This window comes from Arachis hypogaea, chromosome 14 (assembly GCF_003086295.3).
Source record: "Arachis hypogaea cultivar Tifrunner chromosome 14, arahy.Tifrunner.gnm2.J5K5, whole genome shotgun sequence".
Taxonomy (NCBI): Eukaryota; Viridiplantae; Streptophyta; class Magnoliopsida; order Fabales; family Fabaceae; genus Arachis; species Arachis hypogaea.
The window spans coordinates 15,296,997-15,311,647 of record NC_092049.1 but is presented as its reverse complement, the minus strand read 5'-3'; the positions used below and the strand labels follow the sequence as shown (position 1 = coordinate 15,311,647).

Below are 14,651 nucleotides of genomic sequence, written 5' to 3'. Positions count from 1 at the left end.
TAAGGGTATACTATTGATCTTTAATTTGTAATCTTCCAACTGCATTTTTAACCAAATTAATTGTGAACAACATACAGATGCAGAGATATATTCGGCTTCAGCTGTGGATAGAGCCACCGTGGCTTGTTTTTTGCTTGATCACATGTTGAGTGAGCTTCCAAGGAAGCAACACATGCCGGATGTGCTCCTTCTATCCACTCTATCTCCCGCATAATCTGCATCACAAAACCCTACTGCACAAAAATCATCAGATTTTAGATACCACAAGCCATAATCACTAGTTCCTTTAATGTATCTAATGATGCGCTTAACGGCTGAAAGATGAGATTCTTTTGGGTGAGATTGAAACCTTGAGCATACACCCACACTTTGAACAATATCCGGTCTAGAGGAGGTAAGGTACATAAGAGAACCTATCATTCCTCTATACTTTGTTTTATCCACATCTTTGCCATCATAATCCATTTCAAGTTTTGTGTTTGGATGCATTGGTGTTCCCATTGGTTTGGAACTTTCTAGGCCAAATTTTTTGATTAGTTCTTGTGCATACTTTCCTTGGTGAATAAAGGTACCACTAGGAGTTTGTTTAATTTGGAGCCCAAGAAAGAAAGTTAGCTCTCCCATTAAACTCATCTCAAACTCACTAGTCATGAGTTTTCCAAACTCTTCACACAAGGACTCATTGGCCGAACCAAACACAATGTCATCCACATAAAGTTGAACTAGGAGAATATCATCATTAGATGCTTTAACGAATAAAGTAGTGTCGATGGTTCCCCTTTGAAATTGATTTTCCAACAAGAAGGCACTAAGCCTTTCATACCAAGCTCTTGGAGCTTGTCTAAGGCCATAAAGAGCCTTTGAAAGTTTGAAAACATGGTTTGGAAATTCTTTATCCTCAAAACCGGGGGGTTGTGCCACAAACACTTCTCTATCAATAAAGCCATTAAGAAAAGCATATTTTACATCCATTTGAAACATTTTAAAACTCTTGTGGGCAGCATAGGCAAGAAGCAACCTAATTGCTTCCATTCTAGCTACCGGAGCAAAAGACTCATCAAAATCTATACCCTCTTCTTGATCGTAACCTTGGGCCACTAATCTAGCCTTGTTACGAACAACTTTTTCATCCTCACCTAACTTATTTTTGAACACCCACTTAGTACCCGTAACTTTCTTACCATCTGGATGAGGTACTAGTGTCCAAACCTCATTTTTGTCGAATTGAGCAAGTTCCTCTTGCGTGGCTTTGACCTATGATGGATCTTCAAGAGCTTGTTTTACATTGTTGGGCTCCATTTGTGACAAGAGAGTAAAATTGCTTGGTTCGGATTGCCTTTTGAATGAGGATCTTGTTGTTACACCTTGTGAGGGATCACCAATGATAAATTCATGAGGATAACCCCTCATGGACTTCCATTCTCTAGGCTTTCGGAGTGGTGTTGAACTTTGATGAGTTTCTGTGGGTTGTTCTGTTCCAGTTTCTCTTGTTGACTCAGGAGACAAAATGGAAATGTCTCCTCCATTCTGATGAGACAAAACTGGACTGGCAGATTCTTCATTTTGAGCAGACTTGTGATTTTCTTCACTTGTTCCCTTGTTGACAGCTTCTTCACAATCTGAATCATTATCTATCACAGTACTGGAAATTAAATTAGAATCACAAAACTTAACATGTATGGATTCCTCTATGGTCCTATGTTCCTTGAGATAAATCCTATAGGCCTTGCTAGTGGTGGAATATCCAACAAACATCCCTTCATAAGATTTTGGATCAAATTTACCAAGGTTTTCTTTATTGTTAAGTACAAAGCATTTGCATCCAAAAACATGGAAATACTTAAGATTTGGAGGGGTCCCTTTCCATAGCTCATAAGGAGTTTTCTTTAACCCTTTTCTAATAATGGTTCTATTCAAATTGTAACAAGCTGTATTTACAGCTTCAGCACATAAAAATTTTGGAATCTCATTCTCACAAAGCATGGCCCTAGTCATCTCTTGAAGGCTTCTATTCCTTCTTTCAACCACCCCATTTTGTTGAGGGGTTCTAGGGCATGAAAAGTTATGAGCAATTCCAAAATCATCACAGAATTTTTCAAAGTCTTGGTTTTCAAATTCTCTTCCGTGATCACTTCTCAAATGGGCAATTTTTAAAATCTTTTTCATTCTGAATTTTCTTGCAAAGGGTTGAGAAAGCATGAAAAGCATTATTTTTATGAGCAAGAAAAAGTACCCAACCAAATATAGAGTAATCATCTACCACTAGACCATAGTGTTTACCTCCTAAACTTTGAGTTCTTGTTAGACCAAAAAGATCAATGTGTAACATCTCTAATGGCCTTTTAGTTGAGATTCCATCTTTTGGTTTAAAAGAAGATTTTACTTGTTTGCCTAATTGGCAAGCATCACAAGTAAGATCCTTATCAAATTTGATATTTGGAATTCCTCTAACCAAATTTTTCTTGACTAGTTTAGAAATTTGGTACATGCTAGCATGACCCAACTTTCTATGTCATAGCCATTTTTCATATTCAAGAGAAGTGAAACATGTTACATTTTGTTTTTTCAAGTCCTCAAGAGTCAATCCATACACATTATTGCACCTTTTAGCCTCAAACAAAATATTCCCAGTTTTTTCACAAACAACTAAGCACACAAACTTTCTAAAAATAACTCCATATCCTAGGTCACACAATTGGCTTACACTAAGTAAATTATGTTTCAAACCATTTACAAGAAGAACATCATTTATACAAGATGAAAAGCTTTTACCAACTTTCCCAACGGCCACTATCTTTCCTTTACCATCATCACCGAAAGTGACAAAACCTCCATCATACTCATCAAGCTTTATGAAGAAGGTTGTCTTTCCGGTCATATGCCTAGAACATCCGCTGTCCATGTACCACATATTCTCCTTCCGTTTGGATGCTAGGCACACCTACAAAACAAACTCAAGTGACCTTAGGTATCCAAATCTTCTTGGATCCTTTCACGTTAAACCATCTCTTGTGACCTAATCCATTATAATAAAAAATAACTTTGTAAACTTTATCACCAATCATCCTTTCACCAAAAAAGTATTGAATGGGAAAGTGTCCATTTCGGTTACATAGTCTACAAAACCTTGGAGTTGCTGTTTTGCTAAATCTTGTTGGGTTTTGAAACCTTGTATTATTAGAAGATGAGGCAATGTTTTCAAAATAAGATTTCTCAACAGATTTATGGAAGTCCAAGCCAGCTTTATCATAAAGAGGTTTTTGACTAGCCAAGATTTGATTTAGATTTTCAGAACTTTGAGTGAACTTGACTAAGTCTTCTTTAAGCCTTTTGACCTCTTTAAGCAACTCTTCATTTTCCTTAAAACAGTTTACATATGCAACAACAGAATGATCACTTTCACAGCTCCTAATTTGGGCTTTTAACTACTTATTTTCTTTAACAAGTTCACAAGCAGTTTCGGCCTCCCTTAGTTTTTCTTTGAGAAAACCATTTTCAGCTTTAAGGATGGTGATTTGTTGTTCAAGATCTTGGTTATCAAGCAAAAAGTATCTTATTTTTTCAGAAAGGTGGTCTATCATAAGATGAAGATCTTCAGTGTTTGGGTTATGAAAGACTACCTGTTCAATGTGATTTGCCATGAGACATGGTTGAGACTTTGTTTCAGATTCTTCATCGTCTTCAGAGTCATTTTCCAGATCCTCCCATGACGCCATCGGTCCCCTTTTCTTTCCTTTCTTTGGCTTTTGTTCCTTCTTCAACTTAGGGCAGTCAGATTTGAAATGCTATGTTTCCTTACAGTTGTAGCATGTCACCTTGCTGAGATATTTCCTTTGATTTCTAGAGCTGTTTCCCTTGCTTCTCTCCTTGAACTTCACCATTTTTCTGAATTTTTTGACAAACAACACAAATTCATTTTCAGAGAAATTATCACTGGATTCATCACCCAGGGGGTTAGTAACAAATGTAAAAGCAATTCCTTTCTTTTTTGAATCTTTTTTCAAATAAGTGTTTTCAAAAGCAAGTAGGTTTCCTCTCAAGTCATCATATGTCATAGAATCTAAACCACTACTCTCAGAAATGATTAAGGCTTTGGTTTTCCACTCTTTAGTAAGACTTCTTAGGACTCTTCTCACAAGCACAGAATCAGGATATTTAATCCCCATAGCATCCAAGCCAACTATGATGATGTTGAATCTTTCAAACATTTCATCTATTGATTCTCCTTCCTTCATTGAGAACATTTCATATTCTCTGTTCAACATGTCTATCCTTGTCTTCTTTACTATGGTGGTTCCTTCATGAGTGATTTGAAGTTTGTCCTAGATTTCCTTTGCTATTGTGCATCGTGATACCCATCGGTACTCTTCGAATCTGATAGCACAGTTGAGCAAGTTGATAGTCTTGGTGTTGAGCTCCACCTTCTTTCTATCTTCTTCGATCCAGCTTGCTTCGGGTTTAAGAGAAACTACTCCTTCAGCACTTGTGGTGGTTGGGAATTGAGGACCCTCAAGAATGATCTTCCATAGTTTGTAATCTACTTCTTGCACAAAGATCTTCATTCTCTCTTTCCAATAGGTGTAATTTTTCCCATTGAAAAGAGGAGGTCTGTTGCTAGACTGTCCTTTTGTCAGATTGTAGGACACCAGAGTTGAGCTACTGTTTTCTGCCATCTGGATCTTTTCTCCAAGCTGCAAAGCTTAATCTCTTTGAGACCAAGCTCTGATACCAATTGATGGTTTTCAGTGGCTAAGAGAAGGGGGGGTTGAATCTTAGCCCCTTTTTCTCTTAATAACACTTGCTGGTCTTTGAAACAACTTCTGGAGACTTTTTGCCTTTTTGTCTCGTAACCAACCATGAGACTTTTTCTTTTGTCTCGTACCTAGCCACGAGACTTTTCTTTTTGTCTCGTCGATCAGCACGAGATATTTTTTGGTTTTGTCTCTTTAAGCAGCAGAAACAGAAATGGAGTAGAAGAGAGAGAGAGAATTACACCCAGATATATCCTGGTTCAGCTGCTAAGTGCAATGCAGCCTACATCTAGTCTCCATCACAACAATGATGGAATTTCACTATGATCATTCTTGATTACATACACCAATTCTCCCTAGGAACTACCCTTCCTATCCGAGACAAGTCTAGAATCTAAACCCTAATCCTGAACTTGACTTGGTCACTACCAAGCTTTCAACTGCTAAGTGCTAACCCAACTTGCAAGGGGATTCCCACAGAATCATGAAACACAACACAGATGTACAAAGGACCTCTAGGACATCTATGACTTTTTCTTTTAATTTTGTATACTCTACCTTTTTCCACTCTATGGATTTTTCTTACAAACCTCACTGTTTACCTTTTTTCATGAGACTCAAGACAGACAAAATTAAACAGAAAAATACAAAATGAAGAATATTGAAGGAGAAGAACTTCTATTAGCTTAGGTAGCTATGAGAACCCTGTGCCTTACACTCTCACTCCTTGCTTCAAGCCCTGGTTGTTCACCCTTACTTATAGGGAAAAGCCTCCACGGTTGAAACCAAACAAACCAAGCTAATCTTCTTCTTCTTCATGCAAACCGGTTCGGCCAGAGAGAGAGAAGAGGAAACTGAATGTAAAACCCAACATGCAATTACCTCTGGTCCTTCCTTGATCACCAATAATCATCAATCCGAGCCCTCCATCTTGCCTTGCTCCCCAAGATGGACTCCTAGCCCTTGATGCTTCATGATGATGACAGCTTCATCTGCTCCAACTTCTGCCTCCTCCATCACGTAGCCACTGTAGCTACCTCCTGTGGTGGTTGAGCAAAATCAGAGACAAGCCATCCCTCCAAGGATCTTTCTCCACTGACCAAAATCTTCTTCATCCATTTTTGGGTATGGAGAAGCCAAGATCTCTTCACCAAATCTTACCATTAGTGATGAGAATCTTAGCCACAACATACTTTTTGTTTTTTTTCTTGCCATCATTGTGATGGTCTTGTTGCTTGCACTTTCTTCTTTTCGGTGGCTCAAAGTTTCTTCCATAGCTGCTGTGTAATGACCGAAAACAAGAAGCAAGATGAGAAAGAGAAGAGAGAGAAATTTGAACACTAACTAATAGATTTTGATAAAGTAAATCAAATTTCCACTTCCCTTGCATTAGGTAGCGTGTAGCATTGATGATGTCCATCAAATCAATAGCTAACTCTCTCTCATGTTTCCAATGTAAGTTTAATTCAAGTTAAATGAATTTGAAATCCATCACATGATGAAAGTAGGATCCGTTGGAAGCAATGAAACTTTGCTTTCTTAATGGTTTCGGACCATGCAAGCTTGCTTCAAGCAATTTAGTTTTGGGCTTAGTTCAACATGATTCTGGCCCAAATAACCACAAATTGCTTCAGCCACTTAATATAACAGATTTTGAACAAAGCTGAATCTTTACAAGCTTATTGGGCTTGCAGCAATAATGATTTAGACTGGTCCAAATAAAACACTTCAGCCAACATTCATATGACAATATTGCACAAGGATGAATTTTGATTTCATTGGGCTTAGGATCTTTTCTTTTCTTTTCGGCCCATTAGAAATATGCACAAACAAAATTATCAATCAATACATGTGAATCAAAATCAAATTGATAATTTTGTAATTTAATTAAATTAATAATGTTTGTTCATCATCAAATTAAATTTAGAAATTTCCAAAATTAATTTTATTTAGTGCATTCAATTTAAATAAGTAAAAAATCATCTTATTTTAATTTAGTCCTTAATTCACATGATTTAAATTTAGTTCAATAAATATGATTTAATTTAATTATTAGTGAAAAATATCTCGAGAACCTATTTTGTATAGATTTATTATTATTATTTTAATGATTAATTAATTAATCTAATTAATTAATTAATACAGATAATTAGTATAATTAATTTAATTTAATAAATTAAAAAATAAATTAAAAATACTAATAGAACATTAAAAGAAATAAATTAAAAAATACTACCAAATCACATTAATATAAATTATAATAAATTATGTGATATTTAAATATCCAATCAAATCAATTAGTTGATATAGTTAATTTATCATAATAAATTGTATTTAATGAGTTAAAAGAAATAAATTGCTAAACACTCTCATAAGCATGTCACGTCAACTCCATCATTAAGTGTAGAAACCTGATTTTTATATAATAGAATAGATAATAAATAGAATATATGAGAATATGATATGTAACATATTTTAATTATGAAATTGGTATTATATAATAGATTTTTTCTGAATCCTTATTGCTTGTTCGTTGCTAATTTTTATGTAATTACTTAATAATTTCCGCCTATAAAACTATCAACTACCTAATATTATGATTTAATTAATAAGAATGATGACATTAAAATTTTTTCGTAAGTCTTGTTATTATTTATAATTAGAAAATAGCCATAAATAAATTTATTTCCTTAATGAATGTTAATTTTGTTGCCAAATTCTATATTACCTTTAAAATTTTAGCGTAATTGAGTCTAATTTTTACATTTTGAAATAAATTTACTCGAAATAATTAATATGTAAATCACAATTATTACAAAATTACTTTTTTAACATAATTAGTAGTGCTTATTTGAACCATTAAATTTAGCTTCTAATGATATTAAAGTCAACCTATTTTATTATCTTGTGCCTTCAAAGAATTTACATGACTGACATAAAAATATAACAATTGAAAAAAATTCATTACAATGGGTATATTCATTTTAACAAATATTCTTCTATCTAATACTATAAAAAAATACACAGGCCACTTTGAAAAATTGAGATATATTCGCCAAACAAACAATCAATAAAACACTCATCCGTACTTTCTCATTTTGGGTACATTTATACATAAAAAAATTATACATAAAGAAAAAAAAAAGAAGAAGAAAAGAAGAGTTGAAATAGCAAGAGCGGTAAAAATCACGATTCTTATAATTTTGTGTGGCCATCTATATATAGTAGACCAGACAATTATGATTATCTAACAAAATTAATTTGTATTTATTATACTCAACCTGAATAAGTAAGAAATTATCTTATTTTAATTTAGTCTTTAATTCATATGATTTGAATTTAGTTCAATATATATGATTTTATTTAATTTGATTTAATTATTAGTTGAAAATATCTCAATTGCTTATTTTATTTATAGATTTATTATTTTAATGACTAATAAATTAATCAAATTAATTAATTAGTACACACAATAAATTTGGTTTAATAAATTAAAAAATATTACCGAATTAAATTGATATAAATTATAATCAATTATATGATATTTAAATATCTAATTAAATCAATTAATTAATATAGGTAGTTTATCGTAATAATTTGTATTTAATGAGTTAAAAGAAATAAATTGGGAAATACTCTCAGAAGTATGCCACATCTGCTCCATCATTAAATGTAGAAATCCGATTTTTATATAATAGAATAGATATTTCTGATGAAATTTAAATAAAATCCCTTATTTTCATAAACGGAGGACAATTTCATCCTTTTGTCCATTTGCCTCTCACAAATTAAACAAAATTAATTGACGTAATTATAACAGCATCCAAGTGTTTGTTATGGTGCCACATTGAAAGGAGGCTAAAATTTGCAGGACAAAAAAGATTCCTAATAACAACAAACGATGTTGTTTTGTAAATTTTAAATTTTTATTAAAAACTCTTTCGAAAAATATAAATTACCATACATTACCCTAAACCTTTCACAAAAATTAGAGTTTCTTTCCTTCTAAAATGAAACTGAAGTGCCATCGAAGAAGGTGAAGTAGGAGAAATGAAGCTGGTTGTTGTAGTAATTCAGTCATCAAGCAAGGTAAGCAAATCCCTAACTTTTTTATTTTTTCGCGTTAGGGTTTCATATAGTGTAAGGTGCGATGAATACAAATGCCTATTAAGTTCTCTACTTTGCTTTATGTTTGAATTTTGTTGAGAATAGTTATTGTCTCCTTATATTAAAGGTTTTTGGAATTTTGAAGTTTGTGGTTTGATTTCATTTTTGTTAAAAAATTTTAGATGGCTGAAAGATTTGTGATTCCTATTTTTCACTATGGAAAAATTTTGTAAGGAATGGTGATAGGAGTCTTGTTTATGTGAACAAAAAAGTAGAAAAATTTCTAGAAATAGACATAGATTTTATCAACTTTGGTGATTTGGTAAAATTGTTTGAGAGTTTAGGATATCCTAGCTACAAGACAATATATTAGTTTGATGTTACAGCGAGTGATATTAAATCTGAGCTTCATAATAGGGGATAATGAGATTAGTAAATTGTGTGACAATTTGATGAAAAATGAAGAAAAATATGAATTCTACATTTATTTTGATCATCTTATAAATGAACCTGAGTATGTAGAAGAAGCAGGAGCCAAAAATGCATGAACTAGGAATGTAAAGACTTGGCCAAAAAAAGAGCGGAATGAAAGGAATTAGAAATGTTGATTGTATAGAACTTGATGACATCTGCTATAACAGTGATGAGCGGATAATTTATACGCTTTTTGGCATTGTTTTTAGTAGGATCTAGTTACTTTTAGGGATGTTTTTCATAAGTTTTTATGTTAAATTCACATTTCTGGACTTTACTATGAGTTTGTGTGTTTTTCTGTGATTTCAGGTATTTTCTGGCTGAAATTGAGGGACTTGAGCTGAAATCAGATTCGGAGGTTGAAAAAGGACTGCTGATGCTGTTGGATTCTGACCTCCCTGCACTCAAAGTAGATTTTATGGAGCTACAGAACTCGAAATGGCGCGCTTCCAATTGCGTTGGAAAGTAGACATCCAGGGCTTTCCAGCAATATATAATAGTTTATACTTTGGCCAAGAATTGATGACGTAAACTGGCGTTCAACGCCAGCCTTCTGCCCAAATCTGGCGTCCAGCGCCAGATTTGGATCCAAAACCAGAGTTGAACACCCAAACTGGCACAGAAACTGGCGTTCAACTCCACAAATGGCCTCTGCACGTGCTACACTTAAGCTCAGCCCAAACACACATCAAGTGGGCCCCGGAAGTGGATTTATGCATCAATTACTTACTCATGTAAACCCTAGTGACTAGTTTATTATAAATAGGACCTCTTACTATTGTATTAGGCATCCTGGATTGTATTTTGATCCTGTGATCTCGTTTAGGGGGCTGGCCACACGGCCATGCCTAGACCTTCACTTATGTATTTTCATACGGTAGAGTTTCTACACTCCATAGATTAAGGTGTGGAGCTCTGCTGTTCCTCAAAGATTAATGCAAAGTACTACTATTTTCTATTCAATTCTTCTTATTTCGCTTCTAAGATATCCATTCGCACCCAAGAACGTGATGAAGGTGATGATTATGTGTGACGCTCATCATCCTTCCCCCTTATGAACGCGTGCCTGACAAACACTTCTGTTCTATATGAAATATGCTAGAATGAGTATCTCTTAGATCTCCTAACCAGACTCTTCGTGGCGTAAGCTAGAATGATGGCGGCATTCAAGAGAATCCGGAAGGTCTAAACCTTGTCTGTGGTATTCCGAGTAGGATTCAATGATTGAATGACTGTGACGAGCTCCTAACTCGCGATTGCAGGGCGTTAGTGACAGACGCAAAAGGATAGTAAATCCTATTCCAGCATGATCGAGAACCGACAGATGAATAGCCGTGCCGTGACAGGGTGCGTGAGCATATTATTCACTGAGAGGATAAGATGAAGCCATTGACAAGGGTGATGCCTCCAGACGATTAGCCGTGCCGTGACAGGGCATTGGATCATTTTCCCGAGAGATGACCGAAAGTAGCCATTGACAGTGGTGATGTATCACATAAAGCCAGCCATGGAAAGGAGTAAGACTGACTGGATGAAGATAGCAGGAAAGCAGAGGTTCAGAGGAACGAAAGCATCTCCATTCGCTTATCTGAAATTCCTATCAATGAATCTACATAAGTATCTCTATCCCTTTTATTGTTTATTTTAATCTAATCAAGTATCATGTTTAAATCCGCCTGACTGAGATTTACAAGGTGACCATAGCTTGCTTCATACCAACAATCTCTGTGGATTCGACCCTTACTCACGTAAGGTTTATTACTTGGACGACCCAGTACACTTGCTGGTTAGTTGAACGGAGTTGTGAATTCAAATAGAGCCAATTATTAAATTTCACACAAATACAAAGAGAATGGTTCACAATTTCGTCCACCAAGTTTTTGGCGCCGTTGCCGGGGATTGTTTGAGTTTGGACAACTGACGGTTCATCTTGTTGCTCAGATTAGGTAATTTTCTTTTTGTTTTCTTTTCAAAAATTTTTCAAAAATATTTCAAAATTTTCTCACTTGTTTTCGAAAAAAAAAAAATTTTGTTTTCAAAAATAAATTATTCTATGGCTTCAGAATTTTTAAGATTGAATTCTAGTGTTTCATGAAGCATGATTGAAGCCTGGCTGGCTGTAAAGCCATGTCTCAATCCTTATACCCAAGAGAAGAGCTTCTTTATCTTTCTTAGCCAATTGGCTGTTGAATGTAAGGAATGTCAGGCGTGTCATGTCTGAGTTACATACTAAAGCTTGGCTGGCTATTAAGCCATGCCTGACCCTTTGATTGGAGCTTTAGAGCATAAGATTCCTGGAATTCATATTAAAAATTTTTGAATCCTTATTTTTCTTTTTTCTAAATAATTTTCGAAAAATATAAGTTAAAAATCCAAAAAAATTAGAAAATCATAAAAATCAAAAATATTTTTGTGTTTCTTGTTTGAGTCTTGAGTCATGTTATAAGTTTGGTGTCAATTGCATATGCATCTTGCATTTTTTCGAAAATCATGCATTCATAGTGTTCTTCATGATCTTCAAGTTGTTCTTGGTAAGTCTTCTTGTTTGATCTTGATGATTTTTTGTTTTGTGTCTTTTCATGTTTATCATATGCATTCTTGAATTCTTATTGCGTAAGCATTAAAGAATTCTAAGTTTGGTGTCTTGGATGTTTTCTTTGCATTAAAAACTTTTCAAAATTGTGTCTATGATGTTCATCTTGACATTCAAAGTGTTCTTGGTGTTCATCTTGACATTCATAGCATTCTTGCATGCATCACATGTTTTGATCTAAAAATTTCATGCATTGCATAATTTTCACGTTTTCATAAAAATTCAAAAAAAAAAATCAAAAAAATATCTTCCCCTTTTTCTCTCATCAAATTCGAAAATTTGAGTTGACTTTTTAAAAAATTTTTAAAATCAAGTTGTTTCTTATGAGTCAAATCAAATTTTCAATTTGAAAATCTTATCTTTTTCAAAATCTTTTTCAAAATTCATGATTATTTTCGAAAATTCCAAAAAAATAATTTTCAAAAACCTTTTTCTTATTTTATATCATAATTTTCGAAAATAACAATAACAATTAATGTTTTGATTCAAAAATTTCAAGTTTGTTACTTGCTTGTTAAGAAAGATTCAAACTTTAAGTTCTAGAATCATATCTTATGATTTCTTGTGAATCAAGTCATTAATTGTGATTTTAAAAATCAAATCTTTTTCAAAACTAATTTCTATCGTATCTTTTCAAAAATATCTTCTTATCTTATCTTTTTCAAAAAGTTGGTTTCAAAATATCTTCTCTAACTTCCTATCTTCTTATCTTTTCAAAATTTGTTTCAACTAACTAACTAACTTTTTGTTTGTTTCTTAACTTTTTCAAAACTACCTAACTAACTCTCTCTTTCTCATTTTCGAAAATATCTCTCCCCTTTTTCAAAATTTCTTTTTAATTTATTAATTATTTTAATTTTTAAAACTTAATTTTCGAAAATTACTAACAATTTTTCAAAAATCATTTATCACTAACTCCTTTTCAAAAATAATTTTTGAAAATTCCCTCCTTCTCTCTTATCTCCTTCTATTTTTTTTTATTCATCTACTAACATCTCTCCCTCATTCAAAAAAAAAAGAAGAAAAAAAAAAGAAGAAAAAAGGATCTCTATTATTATTATTTTTCTGTGCCTTCTTCTTTGTCATATGAGCAGGAGCAAGGACAAGAATATTCTTGTTGAAGCAGATCCAGAATCTGAAAGGACTCTGAATTACAACTAACCAGTAAGCACCTGTTAGGAATTTTCAAACAAGAAGAGGAGATGGCAGCCGAAAATAATAATAATGCAAGGAGGATGCTTGGTGACTTTACTGCACCTAATTCCAATTTACATGGAAGAAGCATCTCCATTCCTGCCATTGGAGCAAACAAATTTGAGCTGAAACCTCAATTAGTTTCTCTGATGCAGCAGAACTGCAAGTTTCATGGACTTCCATCTGAAGATCCTTTTCAGTTCTTAACTGAATTCTTGCAGATATGTGATACTGTTAAGACTAATGGAGTAGATCCTGAAGTCTACAGGCTCATGCTTTTCCCTTTTGCTGTAAGAGACAGAGCTAGATTATGGTTGGATTCTCAACCCAAAGACAGCCTGAACTCTTGGGATAAGCTGGTCACGGCTTTCTTAGCCAAGTACTTTCCTCCTCAAAAGCTGAGCAAGCTTAGAGCTGATGTTCAAACCTTCAGACAGAAAGAAGGTGAATCCCTCTATGAAGCTTGGGAAAGATACAAACAGTTGACCAAAAAGTGTCCTTCTGACATGCTTTCAGAATGGACCATCCTGGATATATTCTATGATGGTTTATCTGAGCTATCAAAGATGTCACTGGACACTTCTGCAGGTGGATCCATTCACCTGAAGAAAACGCCTGCAGAAGCTCAAGAACTCATTGACATGGTTGCTAATAACCAGTTCATGTACACTTCTGAAAGGAATCCTGTGAATAATGGGACGCCTATGAAGAAGGGAGTTCTTGAGGTTGATACTCTGAATGCCATATTGGCTCAGAATAAAATATTGACTCAGCAAGTCAATATGATCTTTCAGAGTCTGCATGAAATGCAAGCTGCATCCAACAGTACTCAAGAGGCATATTCTGAAGAAGAAGCTTATGATCCTGAGAACCCTGCAATAGCAGAGGTAAATTACTTAGGTGAACCTTATGGAAACACCTATAACTTAACATGGAGAAATCATCCAAATTTCTCATGGAAGGACCAAAAGCCCCAACAAGGCTTTAATAATGGTGGAAGAAACAGGTTTAGCAATAGCAAGCCTTTTCCATCATCAACTCAGCAACAGACAGAGAACTCTGAACAAAATGCTTCTAATTTAGCAAATCTAGTCTCTGATCTATCTAAGGCCACTGTAAGTTTCATGAATGAAACAAGGTCTTCCATTAGAAATCTGGAAGCACAAGTGGGCCAGCTGAGTAAAAGGATCACTGAAATCCCTCCTAGTACTCTCCCAAGCAATACAGAAGAGAATCCAAAAGGAGAGTGCAAGGCCATTGACATAAGCGCCATGGCCGAACCTGTGAGGAGAGGAGAGGACGTGAATCCCAAGGAGGAAGACCTCCTGGGACGTCCAGTGATCAATAAGGAGCTTCCCTCTGAGGAACCAAAGGACTCTGAGGCCCATCTAGAGACCATAGAGATTCCATTGAACCTCCTTATGCCCTTCATGAGCTCTTATGAGTATTCCTCTTCTGAAGAGAATGAGGATGCTACTGAAGAGCAAACTGCCAAGTTTCTTGGTGCAATCATGAAGCTGAATGCCAAATTA

The 14,651-nt window shown here is 34.4% G+C and overlaps 1 non-coding gene across 1 annotated transcript; it reads right to left on the bottom strand.

The window, feature by feature from the left end:
• Positions 1-13,523: 13,523 nt before the first annotated feature.
• On the bottom strand, positions 13,524-13,631 carry LOC112745384 (small nucleolar RNA R71). Its single transcript, XR_003173316.1, has one exon. It is a non-coding gene; the product is annotated as a small nucleolar RNA R71 (small nucleolar RNA).
• Between the last annotated feature and the right edge of the window lie 1,020 nt (positions 13,632-14,651).